We start from the raw sequence: 12,545 nt of genomic DNA, 5'->3' as shown, positions 1-12,545 counted from the left end.
CAAGCCTTAAAACATGGTTTTATTGCAGAATCTTGTTGTTGAGAGACATAGCTTCTAGTTTACGTTTCAGTTAATAATAGTTCTGCGCTCACAGCTGTGACACAAATTAGCACTTTGGGCAAAAGATCAGTTGGCTCAGTTTTCGTAAGGACCAGTGTAACGCATGAGAGGCAGAAACACACAAACACGTGTACAATTTTAAGGCAGGGCGTGCATGTTTATGACCACGTATTGGGAGATGGATCTCTTGTTCTCGCTGTTGTTGGTCACACAGTGAATAATTGGCAAAGGGTGTTAGGGGTGTTACTCCACACTGTTCACTGTGAACTCGTTTCCTGCAAAGGCCAACAGGCGTTGAGAGAGAGAGAGAGAGAGAGAGAGAGAGAGAGAGAGAGAGAGAGAGAGAGAGAGAGAGAGAGAGAGAGAGAGAGAGAGAGAGAGAGAGAGAGAGAGAGAGAGAGAGAGAGAGAGAGAGAGAGAGAGAGAGAGAGAGAGAGAAGACAGATCCGTGCTCATCCAGGTCATCGCTGCCACTGTTCCCATGAGGGCCACACATAAGATATCAATTAGCCAATCAGGTCCATGCCAGGAGCATTTTGCTCAGAGATTTGTTGGGAGAGTGAAATGGATGTTGAGGCTCAGGGCTGTGATAACAGCACTAGCACAACTGGAGGACAACAGTTCAAACCAGTGGAATTCCCTCTTTACTGAGTGAAGTTTTAGCATATTGTTACCACGTTCTTTCAGACTGAACTGCTAGTTTAGTTTAAAGGATTAGTTCACATAAAAATGACAATTCTGTCATCATTTACTTTACCCTACGGTCGTTTTAAAACCCCATATGACTTTCTTTTGTTTCTGTGTAACAACATTTTTGTTTTAACTTAAACCGGGTTTCAAGCTTTCAAAAGCATCAAAATGTATCATATAACTGGTCCATTTGACTCGTGCCCTATATTCCGGTAACACTTTAGAATACGGTTCCTTCGTTAATGAATAACTACACAAGAACCAATGAGTAACACAATATTAACAATCTAGTAACTATTATTAACTAACAAGAAACTCTGATTAACGAACTAGTAAGTAATAGCGCACAGATGAAAGTGGTAGTTCACTATTAACTAATCAATAACTACTATTTTTTTAATGCTTCCCAGAGAACTACTGAAAAAGTTTATTAACAATCTAGTAACTACTATTAACTAAAAAGAAACTCTGATTATCAAATTAGGAAGTAATAGTGCACAGATGAAAGTCATACTTCATACTTTTATGGGAATTACTAATTATTTGGATCCGTATTCTAAAGTGAAGATCATGGGAACTAACTAGTAATGACTCAAGTGTTACTACATGATCTAGTCATGATTTGTGCAACCAAACACAAAAGTAATTTCAAGCGTTTGAGATTTTTGGTGAACTTTAGTATACTTTTAGAAAATTTCTTTAGAAGTATAGTAACACTTGAGTCATTACTAGTTAGTTACCATGATCTTCACTTTAGAATACGGATCCAAATAATTAGTAATTCCCATAGAACTATGTAGTAACACTTGAGTCATTACTAGTTTGTTCCCATGATTCTTACAGGAGTTACTAATGAAAAGCCAATAAAGTGTAGAATCTTCTCACTCACAAGACACACACACACACACACACACACACACACACACACACACACACACACACACACACACACACACACACACACACACACACACACACACACACACACACATATGTATGTATATATATATATATACTGTATATATATATATATATATATATATGCTAGGAGACATACATAAAAACTAATTTTTTTGTGAGGTAAGTTAAATAATAAATTCAATCTATATGGTACTTGGATGGCTGATGACTCAATATGTTCCAGTCGTCACCGTGACTCTAGTGATTCAATGCCAGTCCAAAGGAATGCCAGAAAATTGGCCACAGGAGAAGTAAGGTCCCGAGTCCTGACAACTGCATTTAAAAATCCATTTCTTTAAAATTATTCAGTTGATAAATGGACAGCATAGGCCAATTATTAACAGCTTACATATTGATAATTTAAACAACCTTGTGTATTCGTTTACGGTAGCAGTTCAAATGTTCATGTAGTGCTAGTCATTTATCCTGCGTTGGTTATTGATTAGTTTTGTATGAATTATGAAAATTTTCAGTAGTTCTCTGGGAAGCATAAAAGAATATAGTAGTTATTGAAGTACCACTTTCATTTGTGCGCTATTACTTCCTAATTCGTTAATCAGAGTTTCTTTTTAGTTAATAATAGTTACTAGATTGTTAATATTGTGTTACTCATTGGTTCTTGTGTAGTTATTCATTAACGAAGGAACCGTATTCTAAAGTGTTACCTATATTCCAAGTGTTCCGAAGTTATTTGATAGATTTTTGGAGGAAAAATGCATAATTTAAGTTGTTTTTCTCTAATAATGTTGACAAGAATTATGAGCTTTGCTTATAGCACGTTCATGAAAGTAGCTAATTTGTGAACAAATTGTTTTGTTGAATCAAAATGTTTCAATGAATCATTTAATGAATCAAGTTGTCTAGTTCAACTCAGCTCTGGATTAAAGTCACCATGAAATCAAAATTGACAATTCTTTTTTTTAATGGAATTTTGCAATATTCATTATAAATTATTTATCCATGCACATTATTATTTTATTCATGTGCCCTTGTAATCTTTAATCGAAATTTCCCCTCCCACTTGCAGTTGGTTCTCTTCTCTTCTCCGATGATGTGTTTTTGTGTGCGAGGGCGGGACGACCTGTCACTCAAATGAGATCACAGCAGTAGCAAACCACAATGATCCAATCCTCACAATAGGGAAGAAAAGACTATCGCAACTTACGTTTAATGGCAATTTTAAGATTATCAGTGAATAATAACTTAAATTTCATTATTTTCATCACACAAAGCTGTCATACAACTTCTAAAGACTTATTATATTGAATATTATATTGAAAAGAGTTGTAAGGATATTTTTTAGAAATTCACCTTTTGTGTTCCATTTAAAAAAGAAAATCATACCGGTTTGGATCGGTGCGAGTAAATAATGAGAATTTTATTTTCATTTTTGGTTAAACTGTCCCTTTAAAAGTGTGTATGAGAGTAACTGTACTACATTAGATGAGTTATGACCAGAACTTCAAAGCCACTTGATTTACTGGATCGTTTCTGTCATGATTTAACCCCAGGATTGTTTCAGATGTAACTTCCAGAAATGTAATGATTTATATGGTGACCTCAATTACAATCAGTTGTATGAGTTGCCAGAAAAGTTTTTATGTTTTTTTTTTTAAAGTCAGATCCTAACATCATGAATTCATTAAAAAAATGTGATATTGATATTCTATTTTTAATCAAAAAGCAAAGAAAGGAATGCAGCTATAATCAAAGTGACGCCATTTAGCTCCTCTCTGCTAAGTTAATGGAATCTTCCTAATGTTTACTGGGACGCATCAATCATGCAAAAATCTATTGTAGCATTAGCCTTGAAAGAACAGTAATAATAAAAACGTTATAATGGCCTCAGCTTCCTTACTATAAATCATGCTGTGTGTGTTTGTGCGTGCTTGTTTTTATATGTGTGTGAATTGGGTATTGAGGGGTATTAACTTCGTAAAATATGCCATTTCAGTCTTTTCACTCCATTGAGGGCTCAAAGGATATTGATATGATATTGACCAATGCTCGTTGTTTGCGGCTCATGTTTCTTTTTAACCTTTTGTGTCAGTTGAGCGGAGTGTATGACAGCGTGTATTTCTGTTTGACTGCATCGGTTCCGGCACCTTTTGGCCGTGACTCACGGCGTGTTTCTGCTCGATAGCCACTCAACATTGTGTTGTAAATCAACTGCAAATGCATAAAAACCGCGTCAAGAGGGAGATTTACTGTAACACTGAAAATCCTTTTAAACAAATATTAAAATAAGGCAAAAAGCTGTCTGAAAGTCGTTTAAGAGGTCATTGCACCTCAGTTTAGAGGCGTTCGGTGAGAGCTGACAATGCATGTGAATTTACATTGGTATTAGCATTTGATTGATGACACGATGCATGCATGCGGCTTTCATTAAGTGAATGGGGGGATGGGTGTCTGCAACATATAGAGCCAACAGAAGTCATTCTTAGCAGTTTGACAAGGGGCAAATTCACTTTTCAACGCAAAAACCTGCGTCCTATTTGCCATCCAGCCATAATACGGTTTACGCTGCTATAACGTTCCGCATTGCATATTTAAGTCATCTTCCTTAAGCTAACATCCCGAACTGGCCTGCAAAATGACGAATTGCGGTGTGCAAATTGTGTTCAGCACTCATTTTTGGTTGTGTTTGTGCCGTTACCTCATTTGCATAATTCTTTGAATGAATTAAAGGTTAAAACAATGCATACAGCGCATGCAAATAAACAATGTCATCAGGAGGCAGAGTAGTGATAGACAGCACAATTGGGATCCGTGGCCTAGTGGTTAGCGCAAGCGTAACGCGTTTAGCCGTGGCGCTCATGCAGGTGATGCAGGTTTGATTCCCTAACTGTGATGCATTACATGGAATATCTTAGTATATGACAGATTCTTTTAATGAATAATAATGTGTACTTATATGAGCTCACACACAATGCTGTATAGGTTAAGGATAAGCGTGCTGACCCATGAGAGGGCCGTCTGTTGTCTGCAGGGACACTCGGCGAGCCTTGTATCCACTTCACAGCGGCGAGAGCCTGAGAAAACCTCTCCATTACACAGCTAAAAGCTAAGCGCTAAGCGCTGCTCCCACACAGTGGGAGGAGAAGATAATACTCTGAAAGTCAGGGGAGAAAAAAACTGAAATTAACCCGCTGAAATTAATAAAGCTTTTTAGTCAGCATAATAAGTCATTTTGAACTCAACTGAAGAGAGCAACAAAACAAATAATATTTTGGGGAAAGAATACATGTATTTTAATGCCTTCAAGCAAAACTAATTAAAGACGACACCTCATTTACATAAATAAGCATTATAATTTGCATGGAGGCACCGGGGAATATGTGCAGAAAAGAAAGCAATATTTTGCACTCTGCTAATTTCATTTTATTTAGGATTTAAGCTTAATAAAGATTCATTTTGGAGGGGAAGGGAATAATCAAAGGGGGGGGGGGGGGGGGGGGGGGGGTGTGTGTGAACTATCTCCAAAGATGCAGCAGCCCTTTATTCAAAGGGGCCTTTCAGAGTCAGCAGAAGACTCCTAATCAGGAGTGGCACTTCCTGGCTCCACTCCAGCACCAACTCCTTGAAAGGTACAAAATTTTAGAGCCCAATTTATTAGTATGCAGTTCCGGCATCGGTGGCTGAATTAATGGCGCTGACTGATAATGACTGTAATCGTGGCACAAATGGGGTGTTGAAATAGCAAACAACGGCCACAAGGCATGTAATGGAGCTTTTATTAATTACTCAAGCCCAGGCTCCTGCTATAGCTCCAGGATTTACAGTGGCACTGCCAGCCGGTGGGCAAAGGTGGGCCAGGTGGAATCCTGCGGTGACCGGATCAGAGCCTGTTTGGGAGTGTGGGGTAGGGAAGGGCGTTTTCACTCGCTCATGCTCACTTTTAAAATGTTTTTTAATGCAGGACAGATTCTGCTGGATGAAGGAGATCACAGCTACATTGATATGGTGCTTTTGAGCAGCAATCATGCTTATATCCCTGGGCTTGGTAATATGAGCAAGTAAGAGATGAGTGTGTGCATATGTATGAAAGTAAAGTTTAACGTCTGATTCATTGATTCTTTTCCCAATTTTATTTACTATTTTGAATTTTGTATATTATTAAAGACTATATATATATATATATATATATATATATATATATACTTTTGACTTATACATTTTGAAACCATTTTTTTTATTTGAGGTCGAAAACGTATTTGCAATAATTATAAAACTATTTAAGAATTGATTTTGTCGTTCGACTGAATTATTCTTTCATGTTTTCTGACATTCATTTGAACTGGTGCACCATTTCTGGCCCATGTATATATTTAATGTGTTTCCTAGACTGAATTCTATATTTGCTGGTACTTTGGGTGTAACTTCTTCCCATGGAATTTTGGCTTTAGTTTCCTTGAATAAATAGGTAGAGATGGATTTGAAGTACACAGTGAGTCACAAGTTTCCCAATGATACCAGGATTAGCTGACGATCATCTTTATTTTACACAATACAGTATGACCCAAATAAAATGGTACATATTATATAGATGAGCTGGAGAGTAGATGCAAACGTTTAGAAACCCGTCGCTGAAGAGTGGAGAAAAAGAGCTAAGTGTTGCAGAACCCCAGTCACTTATGAGATGTCCTAATATTTTAGCCTCATTGTTCTCAGCAGTAAAAGCTTGCATTGTAAGCCGGTAGGCGAGACTGTTCAAACGTCAACCCATCAGCAAGAGAGGGTTGATTAAAAAAGCTCTTTATTACCCACCGATTCCTTAATGGAGGATAGACTTTAAAAATGGAGGAAACAATTAGAGTTTTACTGCTTTGTGGGCACTACTGATTTCTATAAATCAAACCAAGGGTGTAAATTTCCCAATAAAATACAGCGGCACTCCTCGCATGCGTAATCAACAAGTCCACAAACACATTCACACCCATTCTGGGCACATTTGTCTTTCTGGGTAAAATGTTTGAAACATCTACAAAACTTTAAAATGCACTTTCTACAAATAGGGTACAAAATACATGCTCACACACAAAAAAAAAACTATAAGGTTGATTGTCATCACCAGTGGGTCATATTGTTGCTTATATTGCCTGTTTTATTATCTATTCATTTTTAGATGAGTTTTGCCTTTTTTTGCAACACTTTTACCAAAGTTTGGGACATAATTTAATGCAATTTAAAAACTTTGTGTCGATTACCTGTGTCGATAACATTAACATCCAAATAAATTTGTTTTAATGTTTTAAAATAAAAACAATTAAGAATATTCAATGAATACAAAAAAATTCATTAAAAGACAATAATTAAATATAAATAAAAATCACAGAGTTGCATGTTTGAGATTGTCAAATGCAGTCAACACTATAATTTGAGTACAAATAACTAATTTTGCCTTTCATGCTATAGGGAAGGTCCAAGTGATGTTACTTGTTATTTTCATTTTAAGGAGAGTTACAAAGAAAAAACATCCTGTAATGATTGCGTGCAAACAACATAGCGTTATATGGCATTTTTGGTCATTAAAATGAGTTAATAATTACATAAAACAGCTGTTCAGTGGTTTATGCCAATGTTGTATTATCTTAATTTTCAGGCTAGGCAAATTTTATGTTGGATAATAGTTTATCAAACTTGGGATTTGTGCTTCTAATGCTTTAAAATGCTTTAAAAACCAAAGACCAAATTGTAAGCCTTCTGTGGAAACTGTCGTAACTTGTTTATGTAGTTTGTTTGTTAGGCTCTTGGTCAGGATTACACGCTAATTAGTTTTACCACTTGGGTAGCTTGTAAAACACTCGTTGGTAATTTGTTGTAGAGTGAAAAATGTGAATATTTTTGTTGAAAAAAACAGAGATATTCATCTTTTTTGTGTTCCCTCTTTCTCTTCTTCTCCCTCCCAACCCCCTCCATGTAGCACCAAAAGCACATACACCCACACAGACTCACTACAAAGAGAGCAGCTGGGTTTTATTCCAGAGAATAAAAGCAATAATGGTTGGAAGCCTTTGAAATCATTAATAGATAAAAAGAATGAATGATCACGTTACATCTGGAGCAAGAATAAAAGCTTGATCCCTTCTCCCCTCAGATCCACTGTTCAGAGACGATTTAGTTGAAACCAACTTGTTTGTTGTGTTGTGATGTTCGATGGGTATGAATAACTCAATCAACATTGGAAAATTTCATAAAATGTTTGACGTCAAAAAAGATTTGAAGTCAGGGAGGTACCAGGTCTTAAAAGTGTGGTTTGGGGAAAAATCCAGCTCTTCTAGTTCATACTACGACTTGAATGCTTGTGACCTAACCCTGAGTTTTGGAAATGTTGTTGCGGTGTTTTATAGAAAGACAAGGAAATGGAGGGAAATTTTATGTAACAGTTCTTTTTATGTCAGCACTTCTGTACCAGTGTGTTTAAACCTGCATTTCTCTCTTTCCGCAATGTGCCGAAAATTGCACAGGTGGAGACAGGTGGTGTATTGTTAGGAAAATTATTAATTTGGATTTGATAATGAAAAGTTGGCATGTTACATATTCCCTCCCTGTATTGCTGTGATTAAGCCATGCAGCTGTAGTCACAGGTTGTTATTTGCGTGCATAGATCAGCAGATATCCCAAAAAATTCATTCTTTCATTTTGAGAGATGAACAGACTCTGTCATTAACTTTCGTTATTCCTGACGCAGTATCTTATCGCTCTTATCAGAGGGTGTGCTATGTTTTCTAACCCTTTCCTTATTGAAATAAAAATGCCAGTATTTGGTTGTTTTTTTGCCACTCCTTTTCAGTAACCTCTGTTAAGAATAAACATTGTTTCATTGAACAGTGAAAAACCTAGATAAGGTTTTCCTGTCTAACAGGTGACCACGGATCTAAACATGACAGTTACCTGGCAATGCAAACATACACACTTTATTCCTTTCATATGCCAGGGCCTTCATATACCTCAAAGTTTATATCACAATATGTACTTTACCCCCCCCCCCCCCATCTGTAGATAAATATCCAGATCACTGAAATGACAGAATTTATTCAGCGTAAATCTCTGTGAATCATACTTACAGTAACAAGCATATGCGTGAATAAATCATCGTTCATTATTTAATATCGAGGCATCAGTAAGAACGATAGGTTTCTCTTGTGCCTTTTTGGGTGTGTGCTTTCTTCTTTTCTTTTCTTTTTTTGTTTTGTTTGTGAGATCATGCTTCAAAAATGTAGTGAAAAACATTTCGTGTCACGACAGGTCATCCCGTCTTCAAGCATTATGAACTGAATATTTTATGTCAAACATTGCACTCTTAAAACATGCAATATTCCTTCCTGTTGTGTCACTGTTAGTTTTTTTTTCTTGTTTCTGCTTTCAAGGATTTACAGGAATAAGAATTAAACGTTTTCTTTTGACAAAACATGCTAATTGTGTTATTAAATGCGGACATTAGTAAGCTCTTCCTTTTTTAAAGGAAGTTAAAAATCAATATTCAACACTTTTAAGTGTGGGTCGGTAAGATTGTTTTATACGTTTTTGAAAAAGTTTCTCATGCTCACCAAGGCTGCAGTGTACAGTACTAAAAAAAAAATTATGATATATTTTAAAATGTAATTTATTCCTTTGATGGCAAAGGTGAATTTTCAGCATCATTACTGCAGTCTTCAGTGTCACATGATCCTTCAGAAATCATTCTAAGATTTAATGCTCAAGAAACATTTTTTATTATTATACATATTGAAAACAGTTGTGATACTTAAAACTGTGATATATACAGTTCAAAAGAACAGCATTTTTGGTAATATTATAAATGTCTTTACTGTTGCTTTTGATCAAGTTAATGCATCTTTGCTAAAAAAAAAAAAAAAAAAAAATTTTTACCGACCCCAAACTTTTTAACTGTAATGTACGTCATTGCATTATGCTCAATCATTTTTTTTTTCCAGGCAGAAATTTGAGAGGGAGAAATACATCAATAATGTTATATCATGTAATATTTATATGTGTCAGTAGGACGTTTGACGTAATACTATTGATTTGACAGTATGTGAGTACAGTAGGTTTAGTATGCATAATATTTGTCTGTGCTTGAGGTCCTCCTGTTAAATTTGTACAAGCATGTATTTGTGGGTTAAATGTTTCGGAGTCTACATTTACCTCAGACGCCAGGATCAGGAGATTATATAGAGACTATAATCTATCCACCCTTTCCTGGCACTCTAAATCAAGTTCATTCTCTATTCGGGCTCTCTTCCAAGATGGTTTTAGAAAGGAATGATTTGAGGACCCAACTAATCAACCTCTTCAGTCTGTAAGACCAAAAGTCTTTATAATGATGTCATTCTTCAACGGTCACATGGACCTTGTAAATAGTTGCCGATAGGACATTTGAATGTTAATATGCAATCAGTTGATAATATAAAAAAAAACATAATGTCATCAGTAGTGCTCTTATCATTCAGGCTGAAGTCCGTTTTGACTTTGTTCCTGTGTGATCCGAGGCGTAGTGAAGGCCCCATCCACTGTATACATCACAATAAGCTAATTAGCAATATAATTAGCATTGTAATTACCAGCTGCAATAATTACTTTTATTTATTATGTTTTTAGGGTATTTATCTGGTATAAAAAAGAAATCGTCTAGTTATTAGTCTGTTCTTTAATTTGGAATTTAAAGCCTTTGATTCTGTTGTTTTCAACCCTTATCTAGGCTTATTAAAGTGCATCAGTATTATAAAAATAACTCATTGTATATGGTATGTGATATCAGGGTTATATTGATAAGTGTATGAAGACAGAAAGAACCTGGGAAAAAAAGGTATTTAATATGTGAGATGCCAAAATAAATCTATTTATTATAAAATATTTACAGTATTTCCATTTTATCCCTCACACTCAAGAAAACAGTTTTTCAGAGACTGCACACACTCCCCTTGTGTTTTACCCACAAACCCTTGTTTCTCTTGAAAGGATAGCATGCGTAAAATACACAATCTAATAAGAGCCCAAGATGGATGATAATGCCTTTTTATTAACTTACGGAGTGGTTTGTTTGGGCAAATTGAACGTCGTATTTTTCTCTCTAAATATCTAATTGGAGCTTTGACAGGTTTTACAATGAAATGAAAGTAGTTATTGTGCTGGGGAAACAGTGGTGTTTATAAAATTCTGTGAGCGATACAAGTCACTGACAGTACTGGTATAAAAAGCTGTATTAAAAACCGTCACACAAACTGAATGTTGATTTGTGTAAGTGGCAAAGGGGAGGCGTTTTTTAAAAGTTCATCAAAATCTTTGTTTGCATTTGGTTTATGGTTTGGTAGTAAAATATGTACCCATTACTTTTTTTCTGTGTCCTTACAGGCTTCAGCAGACAGCTATGTAAGAGTCTGGTGTGAACGTGCAAGCTGAGTTTTGGCAAGTAGACAGTGACCTACAGGACCGAGTCGAACTGGAGCACTCAATAAATGTCTAAGGTCAGTGTCACGATGTACCATAATGCATAGTTTTCCGCTCCATTTCTCCTTTTTTGACATATTTTTGAGTGTAGACTTGTATCTGTAGTTTGTTTTGTATTAAGAAAGAATTGTGCCGGCTGGTGTTGCCATTTGTTTTTCATGCAACTTATGCTGTTAAATAATGTCTTGATTTTTAAATGTATGGCTTGACACTGTACCAGCACAAATAGCGGCTAGCTAAGCTGGATTGCAGGTGATTAGTCAATAGGAAGCGGGTTTTGGAACTGAAGTACATCATGTTAAGTAGCGTACCTTCATTCGCCTTACTGTATTTTGTCAGTGAAGCAGATGAAGACAAGACTATGTTTGCAATGGGATCGGTTGGCCCAAAGCGTTAATGCTAACCACAGCTTATGTGATAGCAGTGACTCTAAGCAATATTGAAGTCACACCTCTGGTTCACGAAACAACTTAATTGAGTCACACACACGGAGAAGACCAGCCATGTCATAATACCCAGAGGCCTTGATTAATTAAGCCCTAAAAGCCCAGGAGCGTTCAATGTTCACCAGGTGCTTGTTCATCTGCCACTAGTTCTGCTTCTCACACCATAAATACAATTCTGAGACATAAATGCAACTTTATATGGTAAGAACACATGTAGGAACTGGCGTGAATCATCCGAGCTTGAATATATGTCGACTCTTTGCAGTTTTTAAATTCATTTGTATTCAATTAAGTTGCTTTAGTGATAGTTTTTGTCTTTTGGTTAAAATTTTCTTTCGATTTAGTCAATTTAGTTAACGAAAATTTTTCTTGTTGTGAAAAGCTGCGTTCCTGAAATAATATTATACTGAGTATACTAATGTAATATCCATTTTGGTCCCACTTTATATTAAGTGGCTTAAAGTACTATGTACTTACATTGAAATTAATAATTTGATACAATGGACTTATTGTGTAAAAACATGTTTTTACATTGTACTTATATTTTGAAAATACCTGCATGTAATTACAGCTGTAATTAATTTATGTAATTACATTTGTAATTACACAGTTGACCTTTCCCTTACACCTTAACCCACCCTTAAACCGACCCATACCACCACACCTGACCCTAACCTTACCAGTATCACATCTCAATAGCAGCAAAAGTGTTTTACAATACAACCTGAACACAATAAGTTCACTGTACTTATTTTTCGATGCAAGTACATAGTACTTAAAGCCACTTAATATAAAGTGGGACCTTTATTTTAGTTTATTTATTCATTGTTTGTGTTTTATTTTGTTGTGGAAAGATATTTATAGCGTGAAGATTTGCACATTCTTACTAGCATTTAGCTTGGTTCAAGTTCACTTTTGTGATTTTGTTGTAATAATACT

The 12,545-nt window shown here is 35.8% G+C and overlaps 1 protein-coding gene across 3 annotated transcripts in view; it reads left to right on the top strand.

Moving 5' to 3' along the window:
- Positions 1–12,545, top strand: part of casz1 (castor zinc finger 1) — a 196,886-nt gene that overhangs the window by 38,564 nt on the left and 145,777 nt on the right. For all 3 annotated transcript variants that reach the window (XM_077218159.1, XM_077218158.1, XM_077218154.1), the window contains exon 3: positions 11,065–11,177. The gene's annotated coding sequence lies outside the window, so the exon portion shown is untranslated. The remainder of the gene's footprint in view (positions 1–11,064; positions 11,178–12,545) is intronic.

Source organism: Siphateles boraxobius, unplaced genomic scaffold (assembly GCF_051911475.1).
Source record: "Siphateles boraxobius isolate OS27281-9 unplaced genomic scaffold, OSU_SipBor_1 77, whole genome shotgun sequence".
Lineage (NCBI taxonomy): Eukaryota > Metazoa > Chordata > Actinopteri > Cypriniformes > Leuciscidae > Siphateles > Siphateles boraxobius.
The sequence above is the reverse complement of the archived record's forward strand: the minus strand, read 5'-3'. Positions and strand labels throughout refer to the sequence as shown.